The following is a 21,707-nucleotide window of genomic DNA, read 5'->3' on the forward strand; positions in this document are numbered from 1 at the left end:
TTTATATTAAACATGCTTAAAGAATTATACAACATATTATCAAGAATAACATTTTCTAAAGAATACGGATTAAATTTATTCTTAAAGATTAAAACTAAAAATGGTTAAAAAAAGAAAAATAACATCAAAATCTAACAAAAATACTAATCCATTCCAAAAGAAATGGCAGTCTCTTCAAAACCTAATTCCACAAATAAAAAAAACAGAATCAACTTTCAAAAATTAAAAAATTTGGAGAATTCTAAAAGAATAACAACTATAAATTCTGATGCATTGTAGTAGACATCAAACAATTGTAATTTATTCTATCAACATGCATTACTAGTTATTATGCTAGAACATACTATCGCTATTCTATTAACATGCATTACTAATAATTCTGCTAGATTGCATTACCAGTTAAACAAATATACTTGTTGTTAACAAAACTTTTTTAAAGACATTTTGACATAATGCATTTATATAAATAACTTCTGAAAGAATACACACAAATTTTAACTTATATTCTAATAGAATTTACAACATCTTTTTTTATAAAATAAAAACACCAAAATAACATAACTACACATATTAACATCAATTCTAAAAGAATATTTCATTTCTATTTGTTGCTTAAACTTCATTTCCTTAAAAATTCTAACAAATATTATCGACTTTACTTCTAACAGAATATTTCAACACAAGTATAAACATGTTACCTTAACATATTTAGAAAAAATCTTCACAATAAGTCCAACATATCAAACTTGCCTCTTTTACACAAAAATTTTCTCTTTTTTACATTATATCAAACACTTGGAAGGCATGTTTTATTATCAACATTCAAAAAAACACAACAATACAAGCAACATTCAAAAAAATTGATAACAAAAAATTTTGATTCTTGATTCTGATTCACTTCCAAAATCATAAGTAGTAGATAGAAAATTTGAGTGCAATATTTCAATATTTTCTTAGGATTCAAGCCCTAAACATAATAAGATAGGTCTAATTCCATTATTGAAATCTCAGATTGGAATTTTGTAATCATACAAACAAATTGCAAAATAAACCAAAAGTGAAAATAAAGGAAAGTAAAACCACACCTGGATTGAAGAAGGAACAAATTCATATTGGCTAAGTTATGCTCTGGTGATGGCGAAATAAACCACACTTGGATAAGGCGGATCCAATTCCATTATTGAATTCTCAATCAATGAAATCCAATTAATTTAATACAAAGACAAAAGAGAAATCAAACCAAAGGAGAATCGTACCTGACAACTTGAAGACGACTCTAAAAAAAACTAAACCTGATTATCGTGGAAGAAATTAGTAGTTGGAGGTGGTATTAGGTGGCAACAGTGGTCAGCAATTGGGAAGGAGGCGTTGAAGATGGAGATTGCAGTACGAGATGATGATGAGGTGCCCTTCGACCTTTGTCAATAATGATGGAGTCTGACGGTGAAGAGGGAGGAAGAAGAACAAAAAATGGTGATATGTTGTGAGGGATGATGATGAACGTGTCAGAGGGTTAATCAAAGGGAAGAAGGTTTCTAAGGACGAACGAATGGAAGAAATCTGAAGGTTTGATTATTAGGTCAACATATTTATTTTGGTGATTTTAAATCAAATCCCCCATTTATCTCAATTACCATAATTTTAGAGTCATGATTTACTAATTTACCCTTATTAATTTATTTATTTATTAAATAATTGCTAAATTCTCATTGGTCCATACATGCATACAATACTTGTAGGAAACATTTGAATCTAGCTCTGTGTGTGTGTGTGTGTGTGTGTGTGTGTGTGTATATATATATATATATAAAGAAACCTTATTTTTTTGAGCACGTACGTCGCATGAACGGGTTTTAGAGAAAAGCAGCGCTTGAAAAGGGCCAAATGTCGCCCCATACGAAACGTTTCAAACATAGAGGTACATTTGTCCTCAACCAGCACTTCCTTTCTGGCTCTATTTCTCCAAAAACGAAACCCTTCATTGTACACGATTTTCCATCCTTACACCGCTTCCTTTCTGGATCCTTATATTATTTATTTCTTATACTTTTCTCATTCACCTTTTTTTCTCACACAAATAATTGACGACTGAAATTGGAAAGCTCCGTATCATTGTTCTCTCTCGCTCCTTTCATCTTCAATGCCTACTGCTCAATCGGGCTTTTATCCTTTTTAACATGTAGTGAGGCAGTGGTGAGGACCCTTTACATGTGGGAAATTTCAAGTTGAGGGAAAAGGCGGTTCTGTAAGGAAAAAGATGGTTGATGTTTTTGTTGCATTTCTTCTTTCGATTTATATAGTTATGCTTCTTTACTGTAATTGTAATCATTGAGTCCCGTGTCTTAATGATATCTGAAAGCATGCCAGTGATGTCTGCGATGTAGCTTTTCATAGCAGCTTTCTCAGATAACAAACCATTGACTTGTTTCTCAGCATTTTCAAGTTTGACTGTCAAGACTTTCACCTTTTCTGTCTTGACGGCAAGAACATCCATGACTTTTCTCTCTATAGCCAAATCATCTTCAATCTTAGAGATTTACGAGGAGATGGATGACTGGAACTTGTCATGGTCAGATTTAAGACAAGAGTGAACCTCTTGAAGTTTCGCCTTCTTAGTTTTAAGTGTTGAGCCGAGGCTAGAAATGACTTCATTAGCCTTCGCAATGTTGGACTCAAAGGATCTCTTGAACTACTCAATGAAAACCTGAGCATCAATTATTAGTTTATCGAATTTTTCGGTCGTGTTGTTGCAGACTATGGTAGAAGCATCTACCACCTTGCTCATCTTTTCAAGGTTGGCGGAGTACTCTTTAGTGAGGGTCTCAAGAATGGACTTTACAGTTGCTTGAGAATAATCATCAATGGATGATATCTTTGTAGCATGAAGCAGGAACTCCAGTTTTTCATGTATCTCCTTGAGTTGCCCTCTCGTGACAGGGGCTTCGTCATCGCTTTCAGTCCTGATGTTGAATGGACTGTAAGTAAATCCTGCGAAGTCATCATCATCAACGAAAATCATATTTGGGTCATTATGGCGAAGAAAGGAAATAGGTGGTGTGGAATGACCAGTTGTAAAGACTGATGCTCCTGCCCCCGCATCAGTTGCATTGACAGAAACAAGAGGCTCAATAGTTGTTGTTGATGTGGTGGTAGAATCAGTGAAAATGGGTGAAGGTCGTGAAACACCTATTGAGACAGGTGGGCATGGAGAAATAGAGATTGGTGTTGAAACGGTGGCAGTTGGAGAGGGAACAGAGACAGTCTTAATGAAATCAGTGGAAATAAGAACTGAGACAGGAATCTCAATAGTTGCCTGAGATTTGTGGAAATAGGTTACAAAACCTCTAGTTGTGAAGTTGTTACAGTGTCTTCGGTTTGGACAAGCACATCCTCTTCAACACAAACGTCTGATTGAGTGTTAGACTGCGAATGTTCGCTTTCACTGGGAGTTGGTGATTTGGTCTTACAAATTGCTTTCTTTATCTTGAGCTTCTTGGTTGGAGGAGGAGCTAGTGAAGAAGAGCCAGTTTGCACCTTTCATTTCTTGGTGGTTTTCACAGGCTCAGATGGACCCTTTTTAGCACTCTATTTCTTTTCATCTTTCTTGCATCCTTTCTGACCCACTTTCTTTGGTTTATCGGCTTCAGCAATGATTGATTGTATCACAGGAGTTAAGGGACGAAAGCCTGAAGCTGGAATTGATCGATAACCTTCAAGAATCTTGCTAGCAACTGGCACATCACGAAGCATGGCTTCAGGAATCGAACCCACAAATGCAAATTTAGAGTTTTCAGCAAGAATAATGTTTGTATGAAAGGTTCAATTAGTAGCCATCAATGAATCTTGCATAATAGGAATTTGAAGCTTATCGATTGCCCTTTGAACAATGACAATCCAGAAGCGCGCATAGGAAATTTCCCTAAGACGAGTAGTAGAAAGGGCACTTTGAATAACTTGTGCCCAGAGACCAGCACCAAAATCAATGTTGAGCGTTGTGTAAATCCAATAGATGATCACATAAAAAGCTTGCTGGCACAATCCGATCCCATTACCCTTTCAAAGAAATCGTTGAATATTAGGGTAAAGAGCTCATTCCATTATGGCGGCAATTTAGGTTTTCTGAACTTAGAAATGGTGGTTAGGGTTTCCTTATACCCCATTTGATAGAACACCTCTAATAGGACGGAGTTAGTGACAGATTCAGGATTAATCATGTCATCTGTTTGAGCAAGCCGTAAGATTGAGCAACAGCGAGATTTGGTGATGGAGGTGGTTCTAATGTGAACTTCAAAAGTGATTCTCTGTTCTTCTTTGATATAACATGCAGAAGAGTAAGCCTTCGACAGAAGAGAAATCGGAACACTTTTTGTCTTAGTCAGAGCAGTAATCAACGCAGAGTACTCCAGGCATTCAACAATAGGAAGAAGATAACTGTCATACTTGCAAGGATCAAGATTGATCACCAGGTTTTGATTTGGCTTGATGGCATGAAGCAATGACTGCCTTGTTTGTTCTTGAACAGAAGGAGTTTCATAGGATCCCGTCATTGATTATTTCTTGAAGAAGAAGATGATGAATAGTTGAGAGCCTTTTGATCACCGAAATTCTTTGAGAGAATTTGGGAGTGGTAAAGAGAGATGTAGCGCTAAAAACCCATATACCATTTATTTGGTGAGAAAAATCTGGAGAGAGATTGTATCAGGTACTGAAAAGTTTCCTGCAAAAGCGCGACTTGACAACTGTTACATCAGAAATGTGTGTCAAGCGGCGAAAAAGTAAACGTCCGTTCAAATTTTCACGCGCCCATTTGAATTACTATCCACGAGAAAATTCTGCTTCAGCTTCACCGTTTCGTACTTTAGGTTGCGTTCCACCTATCGTATATAGATACGAGCTTTTGCTTTTAAGTACACTTGGGTTGAACTGCGAAACTGAAAATAAATGTGAGTGCCATGAACCAGACTTTTGAAAATCACAAGGATCTTTGGGAGAGAGTGTGTCAATGATAAAGAAATAAAGTGATACAGATGTGTAGGATCTTAGTGATGTCTTGATTAAGAGACAAAACAGTGGATGTCGAGCAAATATCTTTTCCTTCGAAGTCAAGAGAGACTAAGAAGTGTCTGTGTGGTTCCCCATTGAATTACGATCACTTTTTTTATTAAGAAACAGTGAAATGCATCTTTTCTTTAGGCTTACAGGGTGTCTTTATCTTCAACCAAACTCAGAAACTTGATATAAGTACGAATGTTCGGATGAAGTACTCGTGTGACCAGTGTAGTCACTTGAACGAGTAGCTTTGGAATTATTTTAGTGACTTGGATGGTTGCAGAAATCTTAAGAAAAATAAACTGGATCTATTTGGAAGAAATGTCTAAGGTCTAGAGCATTTCATTAGGATCTCATAAAACAGAAAGAGATTTCTTGGTACGGTCGACGAAAGTGGATCTTAGTGAAAAAACTAGAACATTTAATTGTTCACCGTCAATTCATAAAAGTGTGTTGAATTTTGGGTTTCACTCAGTTCGTGGTTGAACGAAACTAAGATCATTAACACAGATGTTGTGTAACCGTAAACCTCAGTGGTGAGTTTTGAGAGTCTCAAGGGTTACGATCATAAATGCAAAAGTGATGGAGAAATGTGAGATGGTTCCAAAGAAACAAATGTACCTCTGCTATGCGAAAGTGACCAAGCAGACAACTCTTAACTCAAAGTAAGAAGAGTAAGGTAGCCCGTGACTTATGTGAATTTGTGGCCTGATTGGGAAGAAATGATTGGTAGAATTGATTCATTAGGCTTCAACATAGAGTCTTCGAGGCTTCAGACAACATGCAGCAGCATGCTTCTCGGGACACTTAGCTAGTACACACGTAAAGAGATTTATACCCACCATATCATATGAACTGAAAGTGATTACGAATATGTTCCTTCAAAAGATTCGCAAACATCTAATATATTTGATATTTTATATTTTTGTGAAAATAAAAGAAATAAAAATAAAAGAAAATATTTTTGTTTTTTTGTTTTTTCTAAAAAAAAACAGAAAGAAATAAACTATCTTCGACTTCTGGGTCTTTTTGTAAAAGAATTAAAACAGAAGTAAATCAAAAATGAAAATATGACAAAAGATAATATACATAATATACAAAAGGATATAGGAAGATCCGACCACGAATGAACAGTGGACTATAAGTCGCTGCGAGCGTTCACACTGATTCACAGTATCAAAGTAGACTGCAAACTACTGTGAGCGTTTGCACCGATTCTCAGCGGTAACTTTATGAATGTGAAAGTGGTTTCGGAACAGGTTCAGCTTCCATCATTCCTAGAACTTGAAGAATTCTATTGAGGGTTGTTTTAGGCAAGGCTTTTGTGAATATGTCAACTAACAGATCAACAAATCTCACAAAGTGTATTTCAACATTACCATTTTCCATATGATCCTTGATAAAATGATACATCAGTGCTATGTGTTTTATCTTTGAGTGTTGAACTAGATTGTGACAAATGTGAATGGCACTTTCGGAGTCATAATATAATGGTATTTGTTTCATATTCAGGTTAGAGTCACGAAGTTGGTTTTGAATCCAAGTGACCTATGAAGTGCATGAGGCAGCAGCTATGTACTCTGGTTCATCGGTTGAGAGGGATACACACGTTTTCTTTTTCGACTGCTAACTCACGAGCTTGCCATCTAAAAATTAGCATCCTCCCATTGTACTCTTTCTATCCAGGCTGCATCCTCCCAGATCAGCGTCTGAAAATGGTTGTATGAAGAAACCTGAGCTTGATGGATACCATATGCCTAGTGAGGATGTTCGTCTTAAGTACCTGAAAATGTTCTTGACAGCTACCATGTGGGGTTCATGAGGATTATCTTGGAACCTGACACAATAACAAACAAAAAACATAATGTCTAGTCGATTACCTGTTAAATATAACAATGAACCTATCATCTAACGATAAAGGGTCATATCAGCAGTTGGTTTTTGAATTCCAATCCATTGTCGCTGGGAATGTTGCGAACAAGCTTTCGCAGTTGTAATTCAATCTGCTTTATGAAGACTTTGAGCTTAGGAGTGGCCTCAGATTTCTACTTAAGAAAATACACCCAAGTGAAATGATAAAAATCATCTAAATTGCAAGAATATACTTATTACCACCAACACTTTCAATCGCAGATGGACCACAAAGATCGATGTGCAAAAGTTCGAGTGGCTAAATGACTTTCGTATTCACCACCGTTGGATGAATTTTCCTGGTTTGCTTTCCCATTTCGCATGCAACACAAAGATGATTCTTGTCGTACTTTGATAGAGGAAGCCCTCGAACATGATCACCAAGAACAAGCTAGTTGATATCTTTGAAGTTAAGGTGCAAAATCTTCTATTCCATAGCCAGCTATCATCTGTTGGAGCTTTCGCGAAAAGGAAAATGATAGGCTTCCCTCATATCGGATTTAGGTTCAACGAATATGTCTCGCCTTTGAGTTTATACTTTAGAAGGATTGCTTTGGTTTTCCTATCTATGATCTCAGAACCTTCGTCGTCAAATGAGACCTTTAATCCTATACCAACGACCAACTGCAAAACACTTATAAGATGTTGCAGACCCTCGACATAAGCAACTTTATGAATTGAGAATTCGCCATTTGTTATCATCCTATAACATTTAATCTCTTCAATTGAGTTATTCCCGAACTTCACTCTGCCACCATTTTTAAGTTCTTTATACTCTTGCAGTTCCTTCTTTCTTCCTGTCATGTGACACGATTAGCCAGTGTTGATATACCATTCAGTGTCGAACTGTTCGTCACGAATTACCTACAAAAATTAAGCAGATTTAGGAACCCAAAGTAGTTTATATCCTTGTGAGCATTTTACAGAAAGAGGGAAAGTAATTGCAAGATCAACCATATAGGTTCGTTTTATTAGGGTGGTGTTATCTTTCTTTGTAATTTTAAAAACCTAAATCCTCTATCTTTTAGGTTAGTATCTTTTGAAGATGATGGTTTTTTATTTTGGTTTTGTCTTTTCACAAACCCCTTTTCGATTTTTTTTTTTTAGTTTCGGGCTTCTTGATTGGAGCTTGATGATCTGAAACCAGCTTCCTTTTTCCATTAACATCTTTCGATGTCTTAAAAGGATACAAAGCATTCTTGGGTTTTATGTTGTGAGGTTTTGGTTTCTCTATAGGGATTTTTGGCTTTGAAAGAATAGGTTTTTGAAAAACTTCCTATTTAATATCCTGTGGACTGCGAAACTGATATTGAGAAGAGCTCATTGGGTTCGCATTTGATGCTACTTTTGCATTTTGATTGAAAGGTTTTTCTATTCGAACAAAGTTGGGATTTTTGGATTGCTAGAATTGTTTTCTTTCCTTGAGATTTTTGTTGTATCTCGTGTTCCTTTGACATTTCTTGGCTACGAACTATTCTGAGGATTTGTGAATGTTAGGAAAGCTCTTGGATTTCTTGCTGGAGTTTCATTGTGTACTAAAGATATGTCGCTGGGAACTTTCTTAGTTCCACTGGGACTTCCTTTCTCGTAGCTGGAATTGACATTGTTTAAAAGTTCTGCTATATATCTTCCTTTTACTCTCCATGAGGTCCTTTATGAGAGACCAACTATTTCGTCAGCAATATCAATAGGAGCTGACCAAAAGTACTCATCACATCCATCTGCGTTGTCTTCTTCAACTAAGGACGTTAATTCCACTGTTTGATCCTTATTTACCCCCACTGATTTTAAAAAGCTGGTTAGGGACAGTTTGGACGTTTGGAAAAATGGTTGCAATTTCTTTTAAGACTTTTGGATTATTTTCAAAAAGACGTGCAAATTCAACAGAATTCTCAGAAATTGGGACTTTCGCATCATCAGCTTCGTTTTTAACAAACTCTTAACAGAATTTTCAGAACTTGGATTATTTCACTCATATCATCGTCATAGTTAAATTCAGATGTGTTATCAACATTAAGTTTGTTATCTGAACTCAACTTTGTACTCAATGAGTCAAACTTCTGCACAGTGTCAGATTTAATTTGCTTTTTGTCATTTTCGTCCAAAAGTTGTTTTAGCATGTTCTTGTGGTCTTTGGACTTAATAAATGATTTAATTTTGTCCATACCTATCATGTAAGCTTTCGAAGTTTCGTTAGACGAGACGATAGATTCTCACTTGAAACAGTCAGCATCGATTTCATCCTCCTTTAATTCAAGGAATGACAATATCATCTTATGGAGTTTTTTACCAATCTCATAATCAAGATGCAATTAAGTAATATTAAGATAAAGCCTTTTCGCAATCAAACAAAAAAATACTATGTTGTTTCAAAAGCATTAAATTGTCTCTTTGTAAGTAAACTAACTCATCCCTAGACTTAGCTAAATCAGACTCAATCTTCTCTATCCACATGCATCTCTCCTCACCCTTTGACGAAATGATGCTGATTTGATCTAGTTAAGTTAGAATTTGTCAAGCGTGCTTGTTTCAAACTATTACTGATACTAGAAAATGTGAATTTTAACTCATTTAGTTCGGTTTCATATCTTGACACACGTATATTGAGAGATTCAATATTAGAGTTTACCTTGTTAGTCATCTGATTTCATTCGCTGATTTGCTCAAAAATTGTATTACAGCGAAACAGCTATCACTCCCATGTCCACTATCAGTGGCGTATCCTCGCATCTGTGACACATCACTTGTCACCATGAAACATCCACCTCCAGAATGCGAATCCTCTTCTTTCGCAATGAAACTTCTCCCATGAGTAGGCCTAAGAACCTCCTCATCTTCAGAATCAGTGGACCAGACTTCCATCCTGCCAAATTCATCATCAGCTTTTTTTCCTGCACAATTAAAGCAGGCATTGAATTATCAGAGTTCTATTTCTTCTTTATCTCCTCAGGATTTCGGAGATAGTATGTCTCATCATCTTCTCCTTCCTTCTTCTCATTTAACCTTTGTAGCATACATTCTTTGGACAAGTGGTTTTTTCTATGACAGTAGTTGCAATCATAGTCAGAGTCATTAGTTAGCTTCTTTTCCTTCTTTTCCTCTTCTTTTTTAAAGCTATTCGCGCTCTCCTATTTTACATTCTCAGAGAGCCGTAGCTTCCCTACCAGTTTCGATTCTTGTTGGAAGGAAAATTCTTCTTTGCGAATTGCTTCTGATTCAACACCATCAATGCATACTCTTCATTTGTAAGCTCACAATCTGAAAGATCAAACTCTAAACCATCCTCTACTACATTCTTGCCCTTCACAACTAGGGCCAGAGATCCCATCCTAGAAATAACTTTCATACAAAGAGGCAATGGATAGCGAGATACAATCCATGTATGACAATCAAGTTCGGAACTTGGTTGAGAATGTACCAGGTCGTAAGACTGTAGGGTGCAAATGGATCTTCAAGAAGAAGACCGACATGGATGGTAATGTACACACTTATAAGGCTCGACTGGTAGCAAAGGGCTTCTTTTAAACTCCTGGAGTGGATTATGATGAGACTTTTTCTCCAGTAGCCAAGATTAAGTCCATTAGGGTATTGTTAGCCATAGCTGCATTTCATGACTATGAAATATGGCAAATAGATGTCAAAACCGCTTTCCTTAATGGAAAGTTGGTTGAGGATGTTTACATGAATCAGCCAGAGGGTTTTATCAGCACAGAGTACCCTAATAGAGTGTGTAAGCTTGAGAAATCCATCTATGGATTAAAGCAAGCACCTCGCAGATGGAATCTTTGCTTTGATGAGAAGGTCAAAGAGTTTGGCTTCTCTAGGAGTGAAGATGAATCTTGTGTATATGTCAAGGCTAGTGGGAGTATAGTTAGCTTTTTGGTACTGTATGTGGATGACATACTACTCATAGGAAATGACATCCCAACTCTGCAGGAAGTTAAGTCCTGGCTTGGGAAGTGTTTCGCTATGAAGGACCTAGGAGACGCTGCCTATATTCTAGGAATAAGGATTGTGAGAAACCGGAGTAAAAGAATAATTGGACTTAGTCAAAGTACCTACTTGGACAAGGTGTTGAAGAGATTAAGCATGCAAGATTCCAAGAAAAGAGAGTTACCCATCCAGAGTAACACTAGACTGAGTAAGACTCAGAGCCCGAGTACAGAGGATGAGATAGCAGAAATGAGTCGGGTACCCTATGCTTCAGCAGTAGGCTCGATCATGTATGCTATGACCTGTACTCGTCCTGATGTAGCCTTTGCTTTAAGCATAGTTAGCAGGTATTAGGGGAATCCTGGTAAGGCTCACTAGACAGCGGTAAAGAACATTCTCAAGTACCTGCGGAGGACTAAGGACTGGGTCCTTACCCTTGGTGGGAATGATGACTTGAGAGTTATAGGGTATAGTGATGCTAGCTTCCAGACTGATAGGGATAATTTCCGCTCTCAGTCGTGCTGGGTCTTTACCTTAAATGGAGGAGCGATCTCTTGGAAAAGTTCCAAGCAGGAGATAGTGGCTGATTCAACTTGTGAATCAGAGTATATAGCGGCAAGCGAAGCGGAAAAAGAGGCTATATGGCTAAAGAACTTCATTGGAGACCTTGGAGTTGTACCAACTATATCGAAGCCTATAGAGATTTTCTGTGATAGTGAAAGTGCAGTTGCCTTAGCAAAGTAACCAAGGGATCATGGGAGATCCAGACACATCGACAGAAAATATCATTTCATCAGACATCGCATAGAAGAAGGACTTCTCGTGGCAAAGAGAGTATCATCGGATGAGAACCTGGCAGATCCCCTCACGAAGGGACAGGGTAGGGTTAAGCATCTCCAGCATGCTAGGAGCATAGGGCTGAAGGATGATATCAGTTTTAGTAGTTAGATAATTTTGAAATTCGTAAAATGTAATTGACATTTGATGATGAATAAAAGTTGTGTTTATTTATGTGTAAAGTGTTACTATCTTTTGTCAATCGTTTACTATTATTTCTTTTGCATGTGGAAAATGGGTTCGGAGAATTATCAGCGTATTTAGTAGCGTTAGCGTTTTCTTGTATTCCAATTGAGGAATTGGATACACCGAGATTGCAATTTGGAAAATGCAGATCTAATTTTGGGGTTCAGAGGAAATATATTATTGTGTCTATATGATGCTTGGGGCAGGAGATCAGTGGTTGTGGCAGGATCTTGTGATGTTCTATTGGGGTATTCTGAGATATCCGGGTATGATATCTTTATTTCGGAGTTACTCGTGAATCTTGAATTGAATCAACTTGTGGTATATCAAGTATCTATGGATCTAGTGGGAGCCCTTCGAGTATGGGCATCCAGGGAGATTATTTGAGAGAGTGGATTTTTCGCAAGGGTGGGCATTTGTTATGTTGATTGCCTCCAGAGTCTGTGATGGATATTCGAGTCGAGTATGGGTAGCCACTAATGATAGACTGCGGAGCACGAGCTAGTGGAGTCAGAGGGTGTTGTGATACTGCGGGGAGCCGTAGTACTCACTAGTCAGAGGGTGTTCTGATACTGCGGGGAGCCGTAGTACTCACTAGTCAGAGGGTGTTGTGATACTGCGGGGAGCCGTAGTACTCACTATTCAGAGGGTGTGGTGATACTGCGTGGAGTCGCAGTACTCACTAGATGGCAAGAGAATGTGATGTTGGAATGTTTTCCGAGCAGTGTATGATGTGGAAGAGTTTTGGGCTTGAGTAGCCCTAGTATTGAGTTTTTGGAGCATGAATGTTGAACCGGGGGCGTGACTGGGGTCTCCGTCTCTGTCGGGAAATGTGGTGAGATACGCAAGGAATATGCGCAGCAGAAACCATAGATCAGAGTTGAGACGATCCTCGGTTGGATTGTATTTTTCTCGCATGAGGAAAAGAGGATTTCGTGACTTGCGTGTCACTGGGCCGGGATAGTGGTCACGGGGAGGAAGTTAGTGGGATATTTGGATCATGATATAGGTGACCTTTGGAGGCTCAGCTGTGGAGTCAAAAGCTAACCTGGTGCTCAGTCTCGAAGAGGGATATGAGAAATGAGCTAGAGCTTATCATGAGGTTGTCTGAGGACACTCCAGAGCGAGTGAGCGATTCAGACGCTCGAAGTCATGCTTCGGGCATGTGTATTAGATTTCGGAGGAAGCTGCGACACGTAATTATCCCTGGTTTAGTTGTCCTATATCAACAGCCATCATTAGTGCATTGGTATGCCGCCCTTTGAGCTGTTGTATAGGAGGTGGTGTCGGACCCTCATTTGCTGAGGAGAGGTAACGCATGGACCCGAGAGTCCTTGCAAGCAGATCCAGAGCATGTGCGATACATGGAGTAGTGGCAAGGTTGTCAAGTGGATTTCCCTAGGTAAGGGAAGAGAAAGGTATGTAACCCCAAAGGGGGGAAGTGTTGGTTCACGGAAGTGAAGGTAGTAGTGCGAATGGACGATTTAGAGTATGAGGGTTGAACGCTGTGTCTGTTACAGTGGTATGGAATGACATCATGATGAGATGTCTGCTGAGGACGAGGAAGGGATTCCGCGGGTGTAGAGCCAGGAGGCTCGGAAGGGATCCAGGGAGAGAATCCTGGACTCTCAGTGTGATTCTGATCAGGGTATTGGGTATGTATCAGTGGTTCATCCTGGGGGGGGGATGTTTGAGGATATCATCAGTGTATCGGGTCTTCCAACTTGTGGGTGTCGGGGCTAGTTCAGCATGTGTATGTGATTGCAAGAGGAGAACTCGTGAGAGTTGCTCTGAGAGTGAGAATGGGTCTCTCAGTCGTTCCGGAATGGATAAAGTGGGCTGTGGATCGGGGATCCGGTGGTTCATGGTTTCCTAACCCTTATGGGTCGAGTGATCGTTGAGATTTAGAGCAGAGTTGCATCTTGGGTAATTCTTGGTTACAGAGAGTGATGGGCAGTACAGAGATCGCGCTTCAGTCGACAGAGCAGATTCAGCAGGTTAGACAGAGGTTATTGACCGCCTAGAGCCGACAGAAAAGTTATGCAGACAGACGCCGGTCCGAGCTTGAGTTTCAGGTCGGCGACTTCGTACTCCTGAAGGTCTCTCCTTGGAAAGGAGTGATTCGATTCAGGAAGAGGGGCAAGTTGGGGACCCGGTATATTGGGCCTTTTCGTGTGATTGCGAGGGTAGGACGGGTGGCCTACCGTTTGGAGTTGCCAACGGAATTGAGACAGATCCACGACACTTTTCATGTGTCGCAATCGAGAAAGTGTATAGCCGATGAGACGGCAGTAGTTCCATTAGAGGACATTCAGGTGGATGCGAGCCTGAATTATGCCGAGAGACCAGTGGCCATCAGAGATCGGAAGACCGAGGTTCTGAGGAATAAAGAGATAGCTCTGGTGTTAGTTCAGTGGCAGCACCGGAAGGGATCGGAAATGACCTGGGAGCCGGAGCGTGAGATGCGGGAGCAGCATCCGGAGCTATTTTCAGAGTGAGACTTCGAGGGCGAAGTCTAGTTCTAGTGGGGGAGAGTTGTAACAGCCCGGAATTCCAGGTAGTGTTATATTTATGATTTTGGGTGTTTTAAGAGGGGACTCGGCGAGTTGGAGCTCAGACTCGCCGAGTAGGATCGCGGATCTGGTCGCGGGTTCGCGACTGGACTCGGCGAGTCCGGATATGGACTCGGCGAGTCCGCGCTGTTTGGCGAAACCCTAACTTTCCAGGTTTGGGACATATATAAGGGGCCTTATGGCCGTCATTGTTCACCCCAGCCCTTTGAGTGAAACCCTAATTCGATTGTGAGCATCTGGAGCAAGGTAGAAGACCATTATTGATCTTGGAAGTGTTATTTTGCAAGGAAGAGGAGGCTCGGTTAAGGGAACAAAAGGAGAAGCTATATTCTGAGAGTTGGGGACACAGAGCAACGTTATTCAGGTAATATTTTCGAGTTGTTCCCTTCTATGTTGATGTGTATATGGATTTAGGGTTTATTGAACCCTTTTGTGGCTAGATTGAGTGTTTCCTTAGTCCCCCATGCGATTGGAACCCTATATTGGGACCCTTGGAAGTCCAGAGTGTCCCATGCCTGAGCTTTTCGGGAATCAATGGAGGTTTTGGATTGGAATCCTTATGCCTTAGGTCAAAACGTCAATTATGAGTCATGGGGTGTATTATGAGCACCGAAATAAGGACTTTACGTGATGAACCAGTCTAGGAAGGCCAGACCTATGAATTGCCGGAGCAGATCTGACCTTAGAAAGCAGTTTGAGCGGTTGCATGGCATGGACTCGCCGAGTCCGATGAACAGACTCAGCGAGTAGCTTGAAGATTGCCTTAGAATGGTCCTGTCCGGGTTATGGGTTGGATCGGTGAGTCAGGGCGAGTTAGAGAGGGTTAACAGGTGGTTTGAGTCGAACTGGGACTCGCCGAGTTGTTCTTCAGACTCGGCGAGTTGAGTCGGGGTGGCCCCGCGATTCTTCCAGGAGGAACTCGTCGAGTCAGGGGGGATACTCGACGTGTAGAAAGGGAATCTTAGAGAATTGGTGAGAACGTCTAGACTCGCCGAGTCGCTCTAGCGCTCGCCGAGTCCGGTCAAAGTTGACCGTTGACCGTTGACCAGAGTGGACCTGTGTTGACTTCTTAGGGATAGTCAACATTAGAGATATAAAGTGTTAACTAGGGACATATGATGTTATAGGAGGATTAGAGCTCGGAGAATCGGGCACGAGGGATTCCCAGGGTTGTGAGATATCGAGACATGCGAGGTGAGTCTTCTCACTATACTTTACCTTGAGTATGTAACCAGAGTTATGTGACAGAGTATTTGTATGCTATGTATGATATGTGTTGTACTGCATTATTTCTATGTGATTTATGCTGTGCCTGTTTGCAGAGTTGGAACCGAAGGGTTCCTAGAGTTAGAACCTGAGGGTTCACAGAGTTGGGTGCACGGACCCATAGACTTATAGCCTCGAGTGGCTTATATGTGTTATATGTGTGGTATTTTGGGGAACTCACTAAGCTTCGTGCTTACAGTGTTTGTGTTATGTTGTTTCAGGTTTCTTCCAGTATCACGGGGCGGCACCGGCTTGATTGTACACACCAGAGAAGGAGTCATGATTTGGAGGATCCTGGTTTTCTATATAAGTGAAAATAGAGTTCCGTTTTGTAATTCGATTATGAATGAGATTTTTAAACAAGTATATTTAAGAATAAAATGATTATCTTAAACGAAAATTTGTTTTGAAATTTACGGTGTTACATGACCTATGTACCGGGCCCGGTCAGAACTAAGTTGATGTGTTCAATTAAGTTCTTTGTCAAACAAATCGGGAATCAGGAAACAAACTGCTGGACAATAAGCTAGACTATGTTCCATGTGTTTGTCCGGCTGATATCTAGAACAGAGGATTATATGATCCCTTATCTGAAATGGCGTACCTTTATCTTCTCAGTTCCGAGAAACCTTGAAAAGAGCTACGATTGCCGATCGGTTCCTGAAGTCATACTTGCAGTTATAGTTATTAGACTTATCCAAGTGGGAGACTGTTGGATAAGGTGTCTAAGTCCATAACTATTTCCGGTATGTACTTGACCCGACCCGGCATGGTCCATTTGGGTTGCATGGCACCATGCAATTGGATAAACTAAATGAGAGAAATAACACATATGGTTTATTAATATATTATAAGTTCTAATATATTAATAATATTATTTAATTAGTTTGATCAAGAATTAATTAAGTGATCAAAAGATAACTAATTAAATATATGGGTTGATTATGTAAATCATCCATAACTTATATAGTGGGCTAAGAGGCTCCATGGATAATCAAGTTGGGTTGGACCCATTGGATACTCCATGGAGGCTCCATGGGAGTTACAAACCCATGGGTCATGGAAATGAAGAGTCATGACACATTAGGGTTTACATGGTGTAACCCTAGATGTGTCAACACTATATAAAACTCATGTTTCTCCCAAAAATCGGCTACACATGCATACTTGAGGGGTAGAGCTGATTTTGAGTGTTATACATTCTCTCCAAGTTTACTCCATAGCATTTGGTGTTGTGTGAAGCATTTGAGGCATCACACTTGGGGTACTAGGCTCACAAGGTTTCAAGGAACATTTACAACAACAAGGTATGTAATTCTATCTATTATTTATGTTAAAATTATTCCCCATGTATGCTAGATAGGTTCATATCCTTGGAAATCAACTTTGCATGATAATTAGACAAACATAGATCCAAGGTTATTAGGGTTGCATGTACACTTAGGAATTGTTAGAATGCTCAAAACCCATCACCTATCATGTTATAATTATACAAACCAACCTCTTTACTTATTTTTGTTAGTCTTAAGCTTGGATTGTATTTTGTATGTAACCTCTTTTATATATATATATATATATATATATATATATATATATATATATATATATATATATAGCAATGTCACTGACTTTTTGTAACATATCTCTAACAAAAAATTGATAATTTGCTCATTTAAATGTCTTTTTGTTATTTACATTTATGAATATAATCTGGAAAACACTACAAATCAAGCTTATTATATTTAAAAAATACAAACATCTTTCTTAAACTTAAGATTTTAAAATAAACTCCATAAGCTCATTAAGATAAGCAATCTTAAATAGTCTTTGTTGTTGACATTTGATTCTAAAATTCAAAAATAAAAAATAAATATTTTGTTTTAATTTTTTTATGGTGAGCATATAATATAGTCGTATTATGGTATTTAAATCAATATAGGAAGAACGGAAGAGAATTTCTTTCCACTTTAACAGGAATGGTGAAATCCATCAAACATGGAATTCAAAGAGTCTCAACGAAATTCGAAACACACCACGAAATAGAATCTCGAATAAATTGAAATATAGTAAACAATGACTCCCTTAGTGCCTTCATTCTTGTGTTTACAACTAAGTTTAATCGAGCTTTTGACCAATAAAGGAATTAATATAAACCTACAATGTCACATTTTACAAAAATAAAATCATCATTTATCCCCATGGGTTACTTCTATATGTATGCCAAAGAATCTTCCTTATACTCACTATCGTCAGTACCCACAAAACCATCACCTATGTAAATTGAATTCAACCATACATAGGAAAGGGTTAGACACGTATACACTAAAGAAACCATGGTAGTTATTACACTAACACACTCAACATGATAGGATAGGAAAAAATAGGTTCTATTGCATTTGACTTGGACTCATACCGATTTCAATGACACAAAAATCGTAATTTTTTGTCTCATCCAAAAAGATGGGACATGGATTCGTTCTTGATTTCTTATCAGTGAAAAAAAAAACAAAATCTTACTTCCCATCCTTATTATTGGATTTAGCCCTAGGAAGCTTGTCAGCCTCATTCTCATACGTTTGTTACATGGGACTGAACTAGACTAGATGAAAATATTTTTACCAACTTTCTAGAGCTATTTCTGATGATGAGATGAGTGAATTTTCTTCTTTTGCGATAGCGAGAAACCGAGAGCAAGTCTTGCTGAGAAAAAAATGCAAGGCGGATGCAATACTTGGTCATATACTGCTGCATAAAAAATTTGGGAATAATAAAACAAAAACTAAAATGATCCCAAGAATAATAGTACTTGACAGTCCTTGATTTGTAGCATGCTCTTGGAGTTGTATGTTATGGGAAATAACGAATTCATTAATAGAAAAATCATCAACAAAAGTAACATGATTCATAATCACCGAATTTACAACCTACAAATAATTAATATTTATATATCATATTAACATGGTATATAAATATTAACTATTTGGATTTTTATATTTTTATATTCATTTTTTATATTAACAAAAATGAGCCCACCATAAACCATCCTACCTCCCCACAGTAGATCATCTTCTCAAGCATTTAACTTAGAATAGATCAAGAAAAAATAATGGGGAGAAAAAAACAACCATAACGTACAATCAAGGTGTATTAACTTTTTAATCAAGATTCACACCTTCTTCCTCCTTATTTTCTATTCAAATAAAAAATGGCCTTCTATTCCATATGTTTACCTTCTTTTCATTGTTGCATGTTTGAGATGTTAGACGGAGAAGATTACGAAAGGAGAGTTGTAGAAGGGAAGGTGTGTGGTGGCCATAGCAGCATATGAGAGCAACACATACCAAAATATAGATTATGTCATAGAAGACAAGTACGAAAATTAGAACTGCAATACATGATCCAGTCCTATAGGTAAGTGACCAAATATCTAGATATCCTTATGGACATGAGACATGAAATGTCTCTCAAACATTCAATATTAAGTTTCTTTATACGTATTCATGGTGACCTGAAAAAAGACTGTTATATCAATCTAGTATGAGTATGGTAATACTTTTATTGTAAGTGTTGAATCGTCGAGGAGACCAAGGATATCATTTCTACCATAGTTTGAGAAGGAAAAATGAACATTGATTTTATAGACCTACCTACTCAACACTTAATGGAATAATAAGTTAGGGTTTTAGCTTTTTGGACTTTTTCTAGCCATGAAAAGTAATAAAGGTGAAAACTTTATAACTTAGAATGATGTTTTGGGTCTAGATCTAAATTTGGAAGAAAGTTCTTTAAGAAATAAGCACTTAATGATACAGAGTTGGTCCAGATGGAGTACGTCGGACGTACCAAGTGGTACGTTGCACGTACTAGGATAAAGCCTCGATGGCTTGCTTAGATTCTAACTACGCCCAGCGTAGTAGCCGAGTACGTAGGGTGTACTCAGCCTACCTTGACTTTTTACTTTCTGACTTTGACCTTTGACCTAGGGGCTTTTTTGGGTATTTTGAGTTGTAGTTTGATTCTAGATAACTGTTTGTTGTATATGTGACTTGTAGAGTTGGCATTTAGAGTAGTGTTTTTCTGCTATCTTTTCGGACTATGAGGTGAGTTTTCCTCATTGTACTTGTGGGTCAAAAACACAAATGTCGGCCTAATAAATTATGTATTCTGGTTTAGGAAGTTTCTATGTTGTAGTGATCTGATGAGATCTGCATGTTTATTTGTTTGTTGTTATATATTTATCTATTACATATGTTGACATGGTGTAGTTTGGGTTGAGGTTGTACTGCTTTGTGCTGTCAACCAACAAACCTGGTGGAAATCCAACGGGAGGTTATGGACCGAAATGGCAATCCAATCTGGAGATTGTGGGCAAGTGGCAATCCAATCGGGAGATTATGGGCCAAATTAGAAATCCAACCAAGAGGTTGTGGGCCAGGGTAATCCAGTCGGGAGACTATGGACCCAGCATGCATTTTGTATATTTGTGTGGTTGTGGGTGGTATTCAGGGGAACCCACTAAGCCTTGGCTTACAGTTTAAGTTTTATGTTTCAGGTACTTCAAATGATCAGGGCAAGGTGAAGGCTTGATCGTGCACATCCTTCAATTTTTATGAGATTCGATTTTGGGATACTCTATTTGTGATTTTTACACTTTGGAAACTATGTTTTGTAAACATTTATGGTTTTTGGTTGTTTTTGAAAAATCAAAATTTCACATTTTTTTGGGATGTTACAGAATGTTAGTTCCTTCTTGTATTCCTGACTATCTTAAGTCTTTAAGTACTTAACTCAAATAAGCACTAAATGAGATAACTCAAGGGAGCTTCTAATCACCAAAAACTAGCTTCAAATGGTGAGAGGTGAGGGGAAGAACAACCTATGGTTTTATGGAGAAGAAGAGAGGAAGAAGCATTAAAACAACTAGCCACAAACTCATGCAAAAGCCTTTATTTTATACTCTCATGCAAAACATGTCTTTATATTATAATAACATAAAGTAATTCAAGCATTTTAGAAACATGGGGGACAAGGTATCAAGCAACCTCCATGCCTTCACAAAAGTTTCGGCCATTGCATGGTTGAAAGAGATAAAATTGACTAGCTAGCTTCTTTAACTCAAAGACCGAATAACTAACTTAATCATGGTTAGCCAAAGTGTCCAAAACTTTGTAAGATTTATTAAATCATACCATATAATATAATAAATAGTTATACTATCTTTAATGATTATTTTCACAAAAACAATAATTATTCCTGAAGTTAATACAAGAATTAATAGTATTTATTAATAATCACATTAATAATAAATATATAAAAATGTGTCAACTTAATAAATGTGTGACCCTATAGAATCATATGTTATTAGCAATATCATTCAATAATTATTTTTGAGCATATAAATCCAACAATTTTGTCTATTATTTATTATTGTTTTTATTTATATTTTTTATGATTTATATTTTTTTATGATGTTTTGTTCAAATATATTGTTTAGTTTTTTTATGATGTTTTGTTCAAATATTTTGTTTAATTTTTTATGGTATTTTGTTTGAATATATTGTTTAATATTTTTTTCAAATTCTTTTCTTACTTTTGTTCGAATAAAATTTTCTAGTTTATTCGACATTTTTTTCATATACATTTTTAAATTGTTGTCAAACGTTTTGTTTGGCCAATATAATCATAATTTGTATCATAATTCACAATTCATTATTTACAATCATGTTTTCATTTTCTTTTTGTTCTTTTAATACATATAAGGTTATATAATTATTATTCTTTAATTCAAATATTTAAATATATAACATCGTTTAATAATCATTATTTTTATCAATCCTTTTATAAGCATTTTTTTTTAAATATACCAAATTTATTAAACGTAAATAGGATTAAAATAGAACAAGTAATATATATAGAATAATTAAAATCCGTAACAAATATCATGTTATACAT

This window comes from Lactuca serriola, chromosome 2, assembly GCF_051521515.1.
Source record: "Lactuca serriola cultivar US96UC23 chromosome 2, Lser_US96UC23_V15, whole genome shotgun sequence".
Lineage (NCBI taxonomy): Eukaryota > Viridiplantae > Streptophyta > Magnoliopsida > Asterales > Asteraceae > Lactuca > Lactuca serriola.